General features: G+C 37.4%; 1 long non-coding RNA gene and 1 other non-coding gene across 3 annotated transcripts; both read left to right on the forward strand.

Moving 5' to 3' along the window:
- Nucleotides 1-267: 267 nt before the first annotated feature.
- LOC120456097 lies at nucleotides 268-848 on the forward strand. Of its 2 annotated transcripts, none has more exons than XR_005616806.1 (2): nucleotides 268-550; nucleotides 600-848. It is a non-coding gene; the product is annotated as an uncharacterized LOC120456097 (long non-coding RNA). The 2 variants fall into 2 exon arrangements; XR_005616807.1 differs by having other exon boundaries at nucleotides 610-848.
- Nucleotides 849-17,675: 16,827 nt separating this feature from the next.
- On the forward strand, nucleotides 17,676-19,670 carry LOC120457437. The gene has a single exon (XR_005616962.1). It is a non-coding gene; the product is annotated as a small subunit ribosomal RNA (ribosomal RNA).
- Nucleotides 19,671-20,475: the final 805 nt, after the last annotated feature.

Raw genomic sequence — 20,475 nt, forward strand, 5'->3', positions numbered from 1 at the left:
AATACAGACAATGTATAAGTATTATATATTATATAATATACATATGAAAATAAACATATATTATATGAATACTGGAAAAAATATATGTCGGAGCATTGGTAGCATTATTTGAATTTAATACAGCAACATGAATATTGTATGTGACAACATTGTAATAAAGAAGGTGTGACGCGGGCGCGCACAATAATAAATAATAAATAATTCATAATAAATAATACATAATAAATAATAAATAATACCTAATACATGATACATAATAAATAAGACATAATACATAATATTAGATAAAACCAAAACATAATAAATAATCATCATAAAGAAGTTCAAATTCAAACAAGGCGCCCAAATAACTAGAGGGGCACACTAACCCCGAAACCCGGCCACACTAAGTCGGGCAATTCGGACATACGGACATACGGGCACACTAAGCCAAGGGCTATATAAAGCGGGCGGCTGGCCTCAGTAAGGGCAGTCGGTGGTCGGAGTCGACCGAGGTGGACGTCACCAGCGAGCGGGAAAGCAGCAAGATCAGGACCGGGATCAACAAGTGGTAACTATTGGAGAGTAAGATCAACCCCTACGTATATACCCCACCCTAGCTGACTTCAGGGTCCCGTATAATTCTCCACGCCGACTTCAGGGTCCAACAGCATCTGCTTACGTTGATTCCAGGGCACTCGACGGAATTCGGAGCAGCCGCGTACGGAAGACCGCGTCCCCGGACGAAGACGCGAGATACGAAGAGCCTCGCTGTGGAAGACGGAAACTAGGCCGAGGGAGCTCCATACAGTTCTATATAATCATTGTAACCGAGAAAAGGAATGAATAAACTCTGCGTCTATATTTAAGCCTAGTTAAGGTTAACCCTGCGCGTTATCACTGGGACTCGGGTCGGGGATTCCTCTCTAGCACCACTGTCCTGAAACAAAGAAATTTCCTGGACGACCCTGGCCAGCCCTGACTACCCGAGGCACGGCTGAACGTCACAAAGGATAGAGATAACAGAACAACCGTAATTGCTGTCTTGTGTTCTTTATATCACCGAGAGTCGGTGAGAGGACTCTCGCTCCTCGAGGATTCGGCCCTCCTAACTCTGAGTTGCGCCAAATTTTGGAGCAACAAAATATAAATTTTTGGAGTTGCTGCGGACAATGCAGGCTAGCGCAGCGCCTCGTGAGCCAAAGACGATGTTTTTACCAAAATACAATCCCGAAGCTGCTGGCGCCGATCCATGTGCTTGGAGTATTACGGCCGACATGATTTTTACTGAAAACCCACTTGAGGGTAGTGCACTTGTGATTGCTTTCAGCAAAGCTTTGGAGGGCAGTGCATCGCAATGGCTTTCACAGATATGTTTTCCTGGAATGACTTGGGTTGAATTCAAGCAACTATTTACGCAAAGATTTGTCGGCGTAGAAACAGCTGCAGCAACACTTCTCAAGCTGCTAGAAGGACGCCCAGGGATTGGAGAGTGCATGTCGTCTTATGCAAGCCGACTCGTCACTTCGATAAAGACGAAAATGATAAATATGGAACGCGAGGAATTGTTGGTGTCAGTTGTACTCGCGCATACTGCGCAACTGGACAGCAGACTGAAAAAGCTTGTGTTCACCACAAACATCAAGACGCGAAGCAAATTGCAGCAACAGTTGCAGGTACACTCAGGGAAAAAGTAACGCTTTTCGATATTTAATCAAGAACGAACCGCATCGAAAGTATGGTAAACTCGAATTTTTTTGATTCAAGAACAACAATTTAAATTCAAGAACGAATAATTTGAAACCGAAATTGTGAATTTGAGAACGAACGTTCTGGATCCAAGTACTAACATTTGATGGGATTAAGAAATAAAGTACTAATTTAAGAGCGATAAATGTACTGCTTTAAGTATGGGAAATACTTAAAATAAATATTAAAAATACTTGACCCAAACTCGTCAAATTTTAATATGTGCATTAGAAAATCACGGTTTAAGTTCTACAAATTTAAAACTGAAGTATGAATATTTTTATTTTCAGAGCAAACACTTTTGTTTTAAGAACGAATCATATTTATTGTTTATTAACACGAATTTAATCATTTCGTAATTATTATTTTTTATATAGTACATATAACTATATGTACATAAAAATTCCATAACTGTTTTCTTAAAAATTAAATTGTTAAACTTTTCTTAAAGTTCTTACAGCTAAACATATTTAACGAAACGCGCTGTCAAGCGAAATAACAAATAAAAAGTCCTGGGCATCTATAGAAAACGAAGAATGACAAATATAACAATAAGTAAATAGAAATTTTGTTATTAGTTATATTACCTTAATTTATTGCCGACTGTGCTTCGGTAAGCTGTTGCCTGCTGAGATGTTTTTTAATCTTCCTATCTTAAAAAGGAAACACTTCGCTTCAGGTCGTCCTATTTCGAAACCAATGCATGCTCTTTCTCTGGGGATATTTCTCAGAAGTCGATTTTTAACTGTAAATATTACACATTAATTCATAGATTCATTTCATTTAGAAAATTAAGTAACATTTGGCAACACAAAAGTTTTATATATACATGCATACGTATATACATACATATGTGTGCATGCAAACACGTGTGTAAGTTATTAAGTGGAGTGGGAGGTAGGCAATAATATATCCCTCGCTGTTGTCTCCCAGTGTAGGTAGCCGGTTGGCTGTTGCTGGTTGTCCAGTGGGGGGCCGGTTGGCTGTCCTGTTTCTATGATGAAATAGGATGATTACGTTGGAAGGAGACTGTCCTTCAATACCGCTGGCCTAGGGACTCAGCCGGTATATTTTGTAATAAAAAGGTTTAACGGCTAAGTGCCGGAGTTTCGTTATATGAGCTTGTGCTCTTTTTTAATTGAATATAAAATCAGAACTGAACTTAAGAACTAACAAAAGCTCATGCCTGACCGGATGCCCGTGGCAGGCCGCTGACCATGCACATTTTGCAGAAGTCATACGATCGCTGCTAGCCAATTGGACAAAGCCACGGCCCATAAGGGCGCAATATGTTGGCTCAGCTCTCGAGCCAATTAGGGTGGACCCAATTTGGGGTGGACCATACATGAGTGGAGTAATGATTATAATATTAAATGCTTAATATTAATAAATTATGGGTAATAAAATGATTAATATTAATAGGAGGAATAAAAATAGGCCTGCTGATGCTAACCTGGGAGTTCGTTGTTAACTACTCCCCCCTTAAATTAGACGCCGTCCTCGGTGACAGCCAATTCGTCAATGGATTTTTGCAACTGGGATGCCTCCCGTTTGCGACTGCAGCCGCATAGCGTGAAGCTAACGGCGACTCCCGCGACGAACCAGATTTTTGGTGCACCTCCCGCGGACACGTCCTCTCTGAGCTCCTGCATCAGCCGCAGGTTGTGCTCGTTCATCCGCTGTAGTAGCGGCAGACTCAGTATTTGATCATGTCCGGTGATGTTGATTAATGGGGAGGCCGCGATTCCAGGGCTCTTATCCACAGCGTAATTGAGGTTCAAATACACTGAGCCGTTGATGACTGCCTTCCGTTCGAAGGTAATAAGGTGGGTCCCTATTACGGTTGTTGTAGGCCCGTCATCGATAGTAATCCTCGTAAATTTCTCGTTTACGATTATTACTCCATCGTCCACGATTGTAAGGGGCTCTAGATTGCTGGGCTGCGTCCGGCATGTAGCCACACCGCCGGCATGTAACTGCCTGGCGCAGGTGTCGTGAACCGCCTTTTTGCAGAACGTGGCCAAGTTGGTAGACGCGCAATCTGAAACTGCTAGGACTCCGTCATCACATTCCGCCAAGACGTTTTCTTCAATTTGTAACATGGTATGGTAGTGAGCAACAGGAAAGAGCAGCACTTTTTTACAAATAAACTTAACTTTAGGATATTGAACAATTACATGGATAAAAATATTAATTTGAAAAATCTTAATCTTAGATACATCCATAAGACTAACTATGGGGACCTCTGTGAGCTGTTCGTCGAAGATAGATTTAAGGTCATTGTGATTAAAAATAACTGGATTTATCATATTGTTTTTTGCGAGTGTGATCGTGAGCATGCAATTTTGTATTTCTGAAATTAGTATTCTATTTCTGGCTAAGAGGGTCTCGAAAAGGTGGCCAGAGTCAACCAACCCGTCCCTTTTCTCTTTGAGGATTCTGTTTACTGTGTCTGTGAGTTGGTTAATATGTTTTTGCGTTTCTGTGTTTATTACTACCTTCCTATTGTTTGCCTCTATTAGGGCTGCTTCGTTAGTTTTGATTCTAAAGAGGTCCTCCGCGTTGGGCGTGCCCGCCACGACCTTGAGTGCCGAGCCCAGGAAATCCAGGCTCCTGGCCATTCTACGGTGCACGGTAATTTCATCCAGCATGTTCTGGGCATGGTTGATGTCGACTTCCAGAAGTTTCCTCATGTGGGACTGTGGGAACAGTTCAAGCATTCTGACTGTAGAGTCAATTATGCTAGAAAACTCAGACAGATTTGTCGAGTGCCTAATCAGGCCATACTGTTCCCATACTAATACATTCCCGTCTAACACCGGGATGTATTTTGCATGCGAGAAGTCGGTAACTCGCGCGCTTGCGGTGGTTAGAAGTATGATGGATATTACGGCAAGCCTGTGGAAATTATAGCAAATGGTGAGTATTTAATATCAAATGTCTATTTGATATTGTCCTTATGGACCACCCTCCCCCTAATGAGAACAGATGTTCCCAGATCTGCTTCCACACGCTCTTCTGAATAAAGCGGAGTCAATTTGTTACCTAACCTTTTGTTGTTACGTAGGTGTACCTTTTCACCAACTTCAAAGATTCGGTTTTGTCTAGAAGGGTTAATTCTGTCCAGGTTAACTTGTTGTGCCTTGTCAATTCTATCTTTGATTGCCAACATGATCTCGTCATTGCCAGCGTGGATAACCTCCACTGGTCTAAACTTTATGACAGAATGTAGCGACCTGTTGTATTCTATCGTAGCCCGTGAGATCTATTCCACAGTATCCTCTATTTTCTTATCAATTTTGAGGCATCTGGCGATTTCTGCCAGTGTACTGTGAAACCTTTCAATTTGGCCATTGGAGCTACTGTGTAGCGGTGGCGCATTGACAACATCGATGCTGTATTGGTTTTTAAGCAACGACGTGATTGTCTCAGAGTTGAAAGAGGCTTCGTTGTCGCAGTATATGGTTTTGATATTTGGGTAGAAGTTTACCAATTGGAGAATAGGGGCTCGTACATCGATGATTGCCCTAGAAACTAAGGGTTGTACGATGGCGAATTTGGACAATTTGTCAATACAGGTTAAGAAGATTTTTCTGTCAGTGGAAAATATGTCGATATGCAACATTTCTCCAACGTATGAAGGTATAGGGGTATTTCCTAATTCCTGTTTCTTAGGATGGCGGTCGTATTTGGCTTTATTGCAGACTCTACGACCACTTCGCTAGCTAGTTTAGACATATTCGGGAAGTAATAATCCCGGAGAATTTGTTTAGCGTTCTCTTGTGCAGCCCGATGGGCGCGATTGTGCTCGGTGTTAGTGATTTCAAGCTGTTCATTGACGTTGGTAATATCACTGACGAAGGCTTTACAATGCCAAAACTTTGTCGCAGGGAACTCCTGCCTCAAGGCATGTTGAATACGCGCCAGGGTAGGGAAATCACAGTGAATCGCGTTCACGACATTGGCGTTGACAATTTCTTTAACGGATTCTACAAGCGAGTCTTTGTCATTAAAGTTAATGATATGGCGAGTTCTATTGCCGAAGATTATGAAGTCTCGCCGAAGCGGTTGGTTTGCTTCTTCCAAAATGATTTGGTTTCTGAAGCAGTTCAGAGGTTTGTCTGTGGTTTCTATAGTGTACGAAAGGGAAAGCTCACTATGCACCGTGGCTGCATCGGACTGGGCCTCAGCCTCTAAGTTGTTCAGGGGTTGTCGAGATAGCGCGTCCGCTACCAGGTTTTGTTTTCCCGGTGTGTAAAATACTTTCCCGTTGTTCTCATCAATAAATGCTTTCCATCGCTTAATTTTAGCGTTGGTGTTTTTCTCGGATACCGCGTATGTGAGGGGCTGGTGATCTGTAAAGATCCTTACCTCTTTGGTACCGTATAGGTAATTTTGAAGTTTGCCTGTTGCCCAGACTATCGCCAACAATTCTCTTTCGTTGGTGGCGTAGATCAGTTCGCAGTCTTTCAGCGTACGAGAGATCATGGTGATGGGCCTCTTGTTCTGGGACAATACCGCGCCTATACCACTGCCTGAAGCGTCGGTGGTTAGGTCAAATGGTAATTTGAAATCGGGGTACGTCAAAATGACATCTTCTGATGCTAGGATGTTACACAGGTGATCAAACGCATTGCGCTGGGTTTCATCAAATGTAACAGGAACCTTTTTCGACATGTTTTTACTCACTGTACCGTTTTCCCCTTTGAGAATATGAGTGAGAGGCCTGGCAATGGAGGCAAAATTCTTCACAAAGCTTCTGTAATAGCTCGCCAGGCCGAGGAAAGACCTAAGGCTAAACAGATTTTTGGGTTCGGGGAACTCTTGTATTTCCCTGACTTTTTCAGGGTCTGTTTTCGTTCCCCCCCTAGTGACTATGAAGCCTAGGAATTCTACGCTTTCTTTAAAGAATTAAAATGTTCGGTTTCGTTTTCTGAAAATATAATGACGTCATCGACATAGACGTAACATATCTTGCCTATTTCTTCCCTCAGCACATCATCGATGGCTCTTTGGAATATGCTACCTGCGTTTTTTAATCCGAAAGGTAATCGGCAAAACTCGTATTTCCCTCCGTTAACTGAGAAAGAGGTTTTTTCCCGGTCCTTCTCGGCCAAGTATATCTGGTGATACCCTGACCTTAAGTCTAGGGTAGTAAAGTATCTGGCTTTTCCCAAGTTCGCTAAAATCATGGGAATGCTTGGCATAGGGTAGCGGTCAGCAATTGTTTGTTCATTTAGTTTCCTTAAGTCGATTACCAAGCGTTTATTTTTGATGCTGTTATCGTCAGTCCCTTTTTTGTCAACTACCCAAGCACGGCTGTTGTATGGGGATCTGGAAGGCCTTATTATGCCATTGCTCAGCAGCTCCTTGATCTCGTTGTTAACAAAGTCTGCTGCCCCCATGGGGTAGGGGTATAATCTGGAGTAGACGGGTTCGTCACTCTTAGTTCGAATAGTGGCGGTGACCGAGGTGTTGAAAGTTAGCGCCTCGTTAGAGGTCGAAAACACCTTTATTCTTTTCAGAATAACATTTTTAAATTCGGCTTTCACCGAATTTGGTACCACTATGTCATCAATTTTAGTGAAATTAACGTTTTCACAGTCAAAGAATTTGAGCTTTTCAGTGACGTTTGCGTATTTTATTACGCTGTCGCCTAAGTTCAATGCCACTCCTGCTCGCGTTAGCGAGTCGAAGCCTATTATAGCATCGAACGTGCTCAGTGTGTCCAACAGGAAAAATGGGGCGTCTAACCCAAAAATGCGCATTATGCACTTGTTCTTGACGTCACTGGAGCCGTGAATAGAGCTCACAGTAAAGGGGGCTTGACCGGCATTACATTTCTTAGCTCCTTTACGGGCTTAAGGTAATTCTTTGCCGCCCCCGTGTCGATAAGTATTTTTAGTGTTCTACCAGCCAACTGTCGTTCGATGAACGGCAGTCGGGAGCGTTCCCTAAAAAATGTAGCAGATCTTTAAGTTCGTCGGAGTCGTTACCTTCTTCAATGCTGGCGACTTCCGCTTCAGCTGTGACGGAATACCCTGACTCTTCCTGCTCGAGGGATTGAGTTATATTATTAACACGCTGGCGTCTTTGTCCCGAATAACGCTGAGATGAATTCTGTCTTTTGTTGTTGCTATTATTCTGAGGCTTTCCCCAATTTGTTTCCTTCCTAAATTTGGCTGTCGAAGGGTCGATCTCCATAGGCTGTACTTTGTTATGGTCTACAATTTCGGGGTCCCCGCGCTTCTGCCAGGGGCTGTCCTCTTGGGGCTTGCTTTGGAATTGCTTAGGAATGAAGTGTGGATTTTTATCCTCTCCTTTCCATTGCTTTCCCTGAAATTTATTAGTACGCCTGTTGCCATCGTGCACAAGAGCCTTGTCTTCGATGGCCTTCGCGTATGACGCCGCGAATGCACTTCTTTCAATGCTATTTTCAGCCTCCCGCGCAAGCGCTAACGCAGTCGTAAGGTCTTTTGGTTGTGCTGGTAGCACCAGTGCTTTGAGCGGTCTTTTCAGCCCAGCAATAAATGCGTGTAGGGCATCGTCCCTAACCTCCTTATTTAAGATAGTTGCCGTGTCCGCACTATGCGACATAATTATTTTGTTCGTGACGAGCGTGAGTTTCCTCTCGACTTCGTCATAGTATGCCATAAGATCGGCATCACGTTGTTGAACCATCTCGAGATTTTGACGTAATACTCGTAGGGACGTTTTGTCCGCGTATGTGCAGTCCAGCCTAGCCAGAATTGCATCGAAATTTAGCACAGTATTATGTGACGTGAGGAGCGCTCGCGCGTTACCACAAATTTTGTTTTTAATAATTACCACTGCTTCATAGTGGGCCTCGCTGCCTGTAAAATCCCAAATAAGAAGACTTTACTCGTTGAGTTTTTGTAAGAAACTCATTTTATTTGGAAATATCTTCGGTTTAAATAGGTGACATGAGAATCGCACCTTAGAGTAAATGGCCTACGCAGAGGCCTAAGTAAATAGTCCCCGCCTTATCGAGGTCTCACGCTCCGGCACATCTGCCTATCTTGAGCGGCGAGGACCTTATCTGTGGTCTCCCACTAAGGGACTATTTTAGGAGACTTTTAGGACTAAGATATGAACGGAGCCCAAAATTGTAAGTCTTTAAATATATTCGTGTTCATGTGTAAACATTCTGCCAAAGGGCCAGCAAAGCTGAGATGTACATTAGTATATTAGTTGCATTTATAACAGTAGTGGACTGTATTTATTTGATATATGTTCATTTATTTTGCAACTAAGATTCCGATGGCCCTAGTCTTCCTGGCTTTTAATTTTATTGGATTACAATTATGGTTTATATTATTTTTAATTCAACAATTTGTACTCAATTAACTTATTTTAAACATTTTGCTTTTTCTATGTAGAAGTACATTTTCTATTAAACAACGATATAGTGGACTGTATATTTTTTTTGTTATATAATTTTATTGTTTATTTACTATTGATATTTATAGTACTGGCAACGGACCTGCAAAGGTTATTGCTTGCATTCTTTGTTGCACAGCACATTTCCGTATGAAATATATTATTAATACTATCATTATTATTAAAGCAATAATTAATCCAGCATGTCCGGAAATATGATGGAAATGTAAATCTTTCAATTTTTGATGGTTCTCTTTCATAAATTTAATTTCATTATTCAATCGTTCAAATTCCTCAGTATGATTTAATATTGATAGTTTCAGCGGATCCCAAATAATCTTCGGCACTTCACTAACTTCTCCTATATAAGGTGTTGATAATAATTCTTCACTTTCGGACTGAATGTTATGGTGGGCAACTAGAATTTTATCGTCGGTTCTTGCCGTACAATATGGCGCAATGCTTAAAACTCCTTGCTGAGGCAAATCAAACAATTCAATTTGAGAGCCAGTACATTGCAGACGGACTTTTGAATTCACAGTAACCTTAAACAACCAACTACTTTTCTTTTCTAACTCTACCCAGTAACTTTTAGAGTCGACTACTGTTTTATAGATGCAGTTCGCCGCCTTATTTGGCTTTAGAGGCTGAATCTCACATGCATTATCATTCGCTGAATTCCAGGGCCAACTTCCTTTGCATATTCTCTTATTTAATTGCCATTTCTGACATTGATTTAATGTGGCTTCCGTCATTATGTGATAGGAATCTATCTCAAAATTATAAATTAAATATTCGGACGTTGTATGCACCATTATTATCCGATCTTCATTTCGAATTGGCACCGGAATAAGCCTGAACAGTTTGGATGGATGCCTGCTAAAGAGAGGCACCTTTGCACTAATTATTTATTTGTCGTCGATAAATAAACCTCTGGCTGTTAACAACGTATACACCTCCTTAAGTTCCGTACCTGACCGTTTTCCTGGAATTACTAAATTCTCCGAAAGACTCTGCCGAATTTTGGCAATTTCCTTTCTGAGCTGATTTGGCCTACGAATATTTGTATTTAGCCTACCGTGATTAATATCAATCAACAGGCTTATAATGCCTGCTTGAATTTTTTCGCCTTCTTCAATCAATGAGTGTAGCTGTTTCGTAATCATAAAGAATTTTATTGATTCCTTATAAACATAATAATTTTCTGTAAGAACTTCTGTCATGTTCTCAATTCTTATTTGCATACTTCTAAAATTGGAGTTAACATCTTCTGTTGTTCTCTTTAATAGATTAGAAGTTGAATCAACCACAGATGTTTGTTTTTGAATTAGTTTATCAAGGTTGTTCTGGTTATCTAACAAATTCTTCATATTTTCTTCTAATTGCTCTCTATCATCTTCATCCATTATACCAAATAAAATATGATACAAGGAACCCATAAATTCGAAAAGAGCACGCTTGCTTCTAGATCTAGACTGCATCATAAACAATTTATTGTTTTCTTCAAGTTCCGATAACTGACTTTGCATATTATCTAAGACTAGACTACATTGCTCTTCAAAGCTATGAAGTCTTTCGCAAACTTTCCTCATACTTTGTATAAGCGCATTACCCTTTGTTAACATTTTAAAATATGGATCCATTTTATAATAGATAACCAAATTCCAAGAAGTACTCACAATCTCAACATCTCCTAGCGGGTCTAGATATATTGCTGAGGTTTTATTTATTTTGTCTATAGAATATCTTGGTGCTATATCTTTAGGTAATGCGCTAGAAACTTGACAACTTAACACAAACAACAACATTGCCATGATGATTCCGATCTTTAACATTCCCGATGTCGCTCTAGTTCGCCTTTTTGGCTCCTGTTCAGCCTCATTTTTGTCAACAGACTTTATTCCTTCCAAGGGACAAATTTTAGTAATGGGTCTAGTGATATATCCTTCCTGCATCTTTACTTTAGCCACCCGGACCATATCATCATTCCCCTTATGGACCTTTTCCACCTTTCCTAAAGGCCATCTTGCAGGATGACAATTCTCATCCTTTAATAAAACTATTTGCCCTTCTTCCATATTAGGAATTTCCTTTTTCCATGTATTCCTTTGCTGAAGCGTATGCAAATATTCACTTTTCCACTTAACCCAGAAATCTTTCTTCATTTTTTGGATAAGTCTCCACCTATCCAAATTTCCGATTTTTTCATCTTCCATTGGTTCGACTATTTCTAAAGGTGGTCTTCCAATTAAAAAATGACCTGGTGTTAAAACCTCTTGTTGGTCCATCTCACTAACTATAGTGTATAATGGCCTTGAATTTAAGCATGCTTCTATTTGACATAAAAGAGTTGACATTTCTTCGTAAGTCAAAATAGTGTCGCCGATTATACGCTTTAAATGGTATTTCATTGACTTAACTCCAGCTTCCCAAATACCTCCGAAGTGAGGTCCTGCCGGGGGAATAAAATGCCAATCAATCCTGTCCTTTTCAAGCTGCGCTGCAATCGTTATATTTTCTTGTATTGCATTAAATAACTCTTGATCTAATTTTCTTGCAGCTCCTACAAAATTTGTTCCGTTGTCTGAATAGATATTGGAAAATTTTCCCCGTCTAGCAATAAATCTTCTGAGTGCTGCTAAAAATGCGTCTGAAGTTAGATCGCTTACCATTTCTAAGTGTATGGCTTTGGTGGCCATGCAAACGAATACGGCAACGTATCCTTTAAATGTTTTTTGGCCACGATTTTTTGAACATTTAACATAATAAGGACCTGCGTAATCTATTCCAGTATTAAGAAACGGGAATGTCATCGTCACTCTATATTTTGGCAAGTTACCCATTATTTGCTGAGCTGTATTTTGTTTATACCTTGCACACTTTACACATTCTCTTAAATACTTTTTCAACGAATTTTTCAACCCGAAAATCCAATACTTTCTTTGGATATAGTTTCGCATTAGGTTTATCCCTCCATGCAATGTTTCCTTATGAGCATTTTTTATTAATAAGCTTGTTAGGTGGCATTTTTCTAAAATGATTGGATGTTTAACATTAAATTCTGCATTGGAATTTTGCAATCTTCCTCCAACTCTTAGAACACCATCCTTGTCCAAAAATGGATTCAAAGACAATATTTTATTATTTGTCTTGATTTCCTTTTTGATTTTAAGGCACTTTATCTCTTGCCTAAACTGGTATTCTTGTTGTTTCTTAATAACAAGTGTTTCCGCTATTCTTATCTCCTTTACTGAAATAATTGATGAATAGGCTTTATTTCTTGTTTTCATCTGCACGAATCTATTTATGTATGCTATTATACGTATACGTTTTTCTATACTGGAATACCTTTCTATTAATTCGTAAATAGGATCATCTATTTTGTCATTTAATACCGTATTTATTAAGACAGGTTCTTCTACAGACTGCTGCCGAGGCCAAAGTTCTTTTGGGTCGGCTAGCCATTTCGGACCTTTCCACCAAAAATCACAGTTGATCAACTGGTTAGAATCCACTCCCCTGGATGCTAAATCTGCTGGATTACCCTCTGACTTAACATGATTCCATTCAGTATTTTTTAATTTCCGAATGTCATCCGTTCTTCTTTTTATAAATTTGATCTTACTTTGACCACTGTTAATCCATGCTAAGGTAATCGTGGAATCACTCCAAGCATAGATCTCCATTATATTGTCAATTGATCCTTTTAGTCTTTGGATTAATTCACTAAGCAGGTGAGCTGCACACAGCTCGAGTTTGGGAATTTTCTTCCTATTTTTTATAGGGTTGACTCTACTTTTGCTAGCTATTATATTAACATGAGGTCCTACTTTAGCATAGACTACTGCAGCATATGCTTTTTCGGAGGCGTCCGCAAATCCGTGAATCTGAATGACTGAAGAACTGTTTGAATTAATCCACCTTGGGATTCGAATATTCTCTAACAATAATAAATTTTCTTTATATTTTTCCCAATAATTTTTATCTTCTATGGATAATTCCTGATCCCATTCACTTTTATTTATCCAAAGTTTTTGAATAAAAAGTTTTCCTGAAACAGTGACTGGTGCCAACCATCCTAACGGATCAAATATTTTTGCTAACACAACGCGCTTATTTATATTTTTTGATTCATTACAATTTACGCTGAATTTAAATAAATCATTTTGAGGTTCCCATTTTAGTCCTAAAGTTTTAACACATTCATTTTCGATAATATTGAGAACCTTATTGTCCCCTGTGTCCTCCACAGTGGTTAATATTTTGGAATTGTTGGAAATCCATTTCCTTAAGTTGAATCCAACTTTCTGCAATTCATGGGAAATTAATGTTATTAATTTATTAGCTTCTTCTACCGAATCAGCTCCAGTCATTAGGTCATCCATATAGAAATCATTCCTAATTTTTGCACTAATAACTTGGTTTTTACATTTATCTGCAATATCTACCAGAACCCTGGTAGCCAAATATGGTGCAGATGCAGTTCCGTAAGTGACTGTGGTTAATTTATATGTTTTAATTTTTTCTTTTGGAGAATTTCTCCATAAAATATATTGATATTTTTGATCATTATTATCTATTTTAATTGGTCGGTACATCTTTTCAATGTCTGCCGAAACCACAAATTCCCATTTTCCCATTTAATAATAATGTCAAAAATATCTTTTTGAACTCGTGGCCCAACCCACATTATGTCGTTCAAACTTTTGTTATTCGTAGTTTTTGCTGAAGCATCAAAAACTACTCTCAATTTGGTCGTAAGGCTTGAATCTCTAATCACTGCCTGGTGCGGTAAAAAATATTTGCCTTCATCACTCACTTCAATCATGTGTCCTAAATCCATGTATTCATTCATGAATTTAGTGTAGTCAACCTTAAGTTTTTCATTTCTTTTTAGTTTTTTCTCCAGATTCATGTAACGAGCTATCGCTTGTTTCTTTGAATCTCCTAAGGTGACATCCTCCTTGAATGGAATTGACACAATGTATCGCCCATCTGAATCTTTTTTTGTCGTTTTGATAAATTTATTTTCACAGATTTCAGACTCGATATCATCTTTTTCTTCTTCTTCCACTTCCCAGTAGCGATCTAAATCTTTTATTTCTATTGTTGTGGGTACAATGGTTTCTTTTCCTTTGCATTTTTTACATCCAGAAACTATCCACCCGAAATCAGTTTTTTTTGCCCAAGGAGACCATCTATTTTTATAACTCCATTTTGCAGAATGTGAGTATATACGTCTGCTCCAATGATTAGATCAATGCGACCCGGTTTATTAAAATCGGGGTCGGCTAATTTAAAGTTCTTCCATTTTTTCTGATCAACATTAATCGTGTTGACTGGAAGTGCCTTCATAAGCTTTGGGAGAATAAGTGCTTCAATTTCTAAGTTTTTCGGAGAATTTTTTCATCGAAATAACCGCTTTGTGCTTGGAGATGCACGTTCCTGTGGAAGATACTCCACTTATTTCAGTATGAGACCGAAATTTTTTCAATTTTAGAATCTGTGAAATAATTGTGCTTTGAGAGCCACTATCAATCAATGCTCTTAATTGTTCAAAGCCTCCATACCTCGACTTTACAGGTTGCCAAATGGCTCGTCATCGATTTAGTGACGCATATGAAATTGTCCCCATCTACTAATGATAGAAATAAAGACTACGAAATTCTATCAGGTTGCCAAATAGCTTGTCATCAATTTAGTGACGCATATGAAATTTTCCCCATCTACAAATGATAGAAATAAAGACTTTACAAAATTCTATCAGGTTGCCAAATGGCTCGTCATCGATTTAGTGACGCATATGAAATTGTCCCCATCTACTAATGATAGAAATAAAGACTACAAAATTCTATCAGGTTGCCAAATGGCTCGTCATCGATTTAGTGACGCATATGAAATTGTCCCCATCTACTAATGATAGAAATAAAGACTACGAAATTCTATCAGGTTGCCAAATAGCTTGTCATCAATTTAGTGACGCTAATGAAAGTGGTGTCCTTCTCTTATAATAGAAATTATAACTTTATTATGACTAAAGAAAAAATATATGAAATATTCGTATATTCTTATAGTATTTGAAAGAAACCCCAATACTATAGGTATATTAAATATAAAACATTCATATGAAAATAAAAAATATTTATCATATGAATACAGACAATATATAAGTATATTAAATTAAATAATATACATATTAAAAAAAATATATATATTATATGAATACAGGAAAAAATATATAAGTATATTAATTTAAATAATATACATATTAAAAAAAATATATATATTATATGAATACAGGAAAAAATATATAAGTATATATAAATATTTATCATATTATAATAAAGGAAAAATTAATAAAATAAATATAATTTTATATATATAAAGGAAAAAATGATGGAATATTTCTATTTTCTATTAGTATGATATAAAAAAAACCCATACATATGAAAGGTTATAGTACTACTATACTATACTATACTACTATAGGTAGGCAGTGGTTGCCGACCATAGGGTAGGCAGTGGTTGCCTCTCGTATTGTTCGAAACTTATGTATTTATATGATTTCGACAATAATATAAGGAAATTAAATATTAATCATATGGAAATGAATATTTATCGTATGTATACATGATAAAATGATAAAATATTCCTATATTCTCTTAGAATTATACGAATAGCCAATATACGTGAAAGGTTATAGTAGTGTAAGCAAGGCTGGTACCGACAGAGGGTTCAAAAACTACTATAGGTAGGCAGTGGTTGCCGACCTCTCGTATTGTTCGAAACTTATGTATTTATATGATTTCGACAATATTATATGGAAATTAAATATTAATCATATGGAAATGAATATTTATCGTATGTATAAATGAAAAAATGATAAAATATTCCTATATTCTCTTAGAATTATAGGAATAGCCCATATACGTGAAAGGTTATAGTAGTGTAAGCAAGGCTGGTACCGACAGAGGGTTCAAAAACTACTATAGGTAGGCAGTGGTTGCCGACCTCTCGTATTGTTCGAAACTTATGTATTTATATGATTTCGACAATATTATATGGAAATTAAATATTAATCATATGGAAATGAATATTTATCGTATGTATAAATGAAAAAATGATAAAATATTCCTATATTCTCTTAGAATTATAGGAATAGCCCATATACGTGAAAGGTTATAGTAGTGTAAGCAAGGCTGGTACCGACAGAGGGTTCAAAAACTACTATAGGTAGGCAGTGGTTGCCGACCTCTCGTATTGTTCGAAACTTATGTATTTATATGATTTCGACAATATTATATGGAAATTAAATATTAATCATATGGAAATGAATATTTATCGTATGAATAATGGAAAAATATATTTAATTATATATGAATAAAGGAAATATTAATATAATATTACTGTATTCTCTTGATATATAAGAGAATATCCTATATGTTGGATGCCAAACAGAATTGAAAATACCCGTTTTGAGGACAGCGGGTTCAAAAACTACTATAGGTAGGCAGTGGTTGCTGACCTCCCGCTTTATATATTATATTGGTTACTTACAAATAAAGTATATTATTTTCCGTAAAAATTTGTTTCTCAGGTTCTTATGAACATTTGGGAACTTGGCTACGCGGTTAATAAAAATATACGCCCTTAGATGATATCGTTGAAACAACAGTCAAGTATTCTATTATAAATAGAATAACAAATCGTTTCCATATAACATCGTTAATTTTTAATGACAGCGGGTTTCAAAACTACTATTTAGGTAGGAAGGCACTGGTTGCCGACCTATCTCATTATATTGGTTACTTACAAATATAGTATATTATTTTCCGTACAAATTTGTTTCTCAGGTTCTTATGAACATTTGGGACTTGGCTCCGCGGTTAATAAGAATATACGCCCTTAGATAATATCGTTGAAACAAAAGTCAAGTTTCTATTATACATAGAATAACAAATCGTTTCCATATATTATCGTTAATTTTTTGACGGCAGGCATTATTATTTATTAATAATAATGAAGATAATAAACTAATAATTTATTACCACGCCATAAAAGGAAATATTATATCGTTACCCCGGTATAATAAATATATTGATATTATTACATTATGGAAAAATTACCAAATTTTATATATGAATATCATATGCGCTCGGTTTTATGTTATATATTACCAGAGAGTTATATGGAAAAAGATAAATTTTAAATTTATCATCAAAATGCAAATGATTTAACTCAATATTTATATTGGTTAAACAAAAATTATACATGTGTGGATACAATAATTATGTATGTTGGAAACAAAATAATATTTTAGAATGAAATATGTATAATATAAATATACAATATTATGGAAATATATATATATAATGGTATAAAACATGAATGGAATTTACGAATACGAATGCTATATAAAAATGGCCGTAATCGATTTAAAATAGATTTAATAAAAAACGGAAATTTATATAAAATGGAAATCTATAATATTTATATTACTTATTTCAATTCAAAAAATATGAATGAAATATGAAGAAAGAAACATTATTCTGGTTGATCCTGCCAGTAGTTATATGCTTGTCTCAAAGATTAAGCCATGCATGTCTAAGTACACACGAATTAAAAGTGAAACCGCAAAAGGCTCATTATATCAGTTATGGTTCCTTAGATCGTTAACAGTTACTTGGATAACTGTGGTAATTCTAGAGCTAATACATGCAATTAAAACATGAACCTTATGGGACATGTGCTTTTATTAGGCTAAAACCAAGCGATCGCAAGATCGTTTTATTGGTTGAACTCTAGATAACATGCAGATCGTATGGTCTTGTACCGACGACAGATCTTTCAAATGTCTGCCCTATCAACTTTTGATGGTAGTATCTAGGACTACCATGGTTGCAACGGGTAACGGGGAATCAGGGTTCGATTCCGGAGAGGGAGCCTGAGAAACGGCTACCACATCTAAGGAAGGCAGCAGGCGCGTAAATTACCCACTCCCAGCTCGGGGAGGTAGTGACGAAAAATAACAATACAGGACTCATATCCGAGGCCCTGTAATTGGAATGAGTACACTTTAAATCCTTTAACAAGGACCAATTGGAGGGCAAGTCTGGTGCCAGCAGCCGCGGTAATTCCAGCTCCAATAGCGTATATTAAAGTTGTTGCGGTTAAAACGTTCGTAGTTGAACTTGTGCTTCATACGGGTAGTACAACTTACAATTGTGGTTAGTACTATACCTTTATGTATGTAAGCGTATTACCGGTGGAGTTCTTATATGTGATTAAATACTTGTATTTTTTCATATGTTCCTCCTATTTAAAAACCTGCATTAGTGCTCTTAAACGAGTGTTATTGTGGGCCGGTACTATTACTTTGAACAAATTAGAGTGCTTAAAGCAGGCTTCAAATGCCTGAATATTCTGTGCATGGGATAATGAAATAAGACCTCTGTTCTGCTTTCATTGGTTTTCAGATCAAGAGGTAATGATTAATAGAAGCAGTTTGGGGGCATTAGTATTACGACGCGAGAGGTGAAATTCTTGGACCGTCGTAAGACTAACTTAAGCGAAAGCATTTGCCAAAGATGTTTTCATTAATCAAGAACGAAAGTTAGAGGTTCGAAGGCGATCAGATACCGCCCTAGTTCTAACCATAAACGATGCCAGCTAGCAATTGGGTGTAGCTACTTTTATGGCTCTCTCAGTCGCTTCCCGGGAAACCAAAGCTTTTGGGCTCCGGGGGAAGTATGGTTGCAAAGCTGAAACTTAAAGGAATTGACGGAAGGGCACCACCAGGAGTGGAGCCTGCGGCTTAATTTGACTCAACACGGGAAAACTTACCAGGTCCGAACATAAGTGTGTAAGACAGATTGATAGCTCTTTCTCGAATCTATGGGTGGTGGTGCATGGCCGTTCTTAGTTCGTGGAGTGATTTGTCTGGTTAATTCCGATAACGAACGAGACTCAAATATATTAAATAGATATCTTCAGGATTATGGTGCTGAAGCTTATATAGCCTTCATTCATGGTGGCAGTAAAATGTTTATTGTGTTTGAATGTGTTTATGTAAGTGGAGCCGTACCTGTTGGTTTGTCCCATTATAAGGACACTAGCTTCTTAAATGGACAAATTGCGTCTAGCAATAATGAGATTGAGCAATAACAGGTCTGTGATGCCCTTAGATGTCCTGGGCTGCACGCGTGCTACAATGAAAGTATCAACGTGTATTTCCTAGACCGAGAGGTCCGGGTAAACCGCTGAACCACTTTCATGCTTGGGATTGTGAACTGAAACTGTTCACATGAACTTGGAATTCCCAGTAAGTGTGAGTCATTAACTCGCATTGATTACGTCCCTGCCCTTTGTACACACCGCCCGTCGCTACTACCGATTGAATTATTTAGTGAGGTCTCCGGACGTGATCACTGTGACGCCTTGCGTGTTACGGTTGTTTCGCAAAAGTTGACCGAACTTGATTATTTAGAGGAAGTAAAAGTCGTAACAAGGTTTCCGTAGGTGAACCTGCGGAAGGATCATTATTGTATAATATCCTTACCGTTAATAAACACATTTGTTATAATACAAATAAATTGAATTTACCAAAATACCAAATTACAAAAGCATATGATATATGAATGATGAGATTACTTTAGAAATGCACATGATTTATGATTATTTGCAAATGCGTTTATATATGAATATTATCTAACACAATAATATTCAATTGATTGATTTCTCAATGGAATCAAACAAAATATTGATATATTTATATAATAAATAAATGTGGCTGGCAACCACAAAGGTAATGTGATTGGGGACCACATTACCACATATGTATGTTAAAAGTGACTGGTGACCACATTTTAACATTTCTATTAAAACTTAATGTTGTGTGATGGGTATCGTTGGCTCACAACATTAAATTAAATAAACGGCATTCAAATAAAAATAAACAATGTATTTCCTAATAATTCGAACATTCGAAATCAAATAAAAATGGTAACAAAAAATTTGTGTGTATATGGACCATAATATACACGCGTTGCGAATATGTATTGTTCTACGTTGGCTAATGCAACAACCTAAAATATACAATGTTGTACCTGGCATCCATCAGGTTAATGTTTTATATAAATTGCAGTATGTATCGCCCATATTGGTTAAATACAAATAAAATATAATTACATGATACATAATGCTTATATGAAACTAAGACATTTCGCAGCATTTATTTTAGGTATAAAAATACATTTATTGAAGGAATTGATATATGCCAGTAAAATGGTGTATTTTTAATTTCTTTCAATAAAAAAACTATTGACAATATATAGAAATAAATTATAA

This window comes from Drosophila santomea, chromosome X (assembly GCF_016746245.2).
Source record: "Drosophila santomea strain STO CAGO 1482 chromosome X, Prin_Dsan_1.1, whole genome shotgun sequence".
Lineage (NCBI taxonomy): Eukaryota > Metazoa > Arthropoda > Insecta > Diptera > Drosophilidae > Drosophila > Drosophila santomea.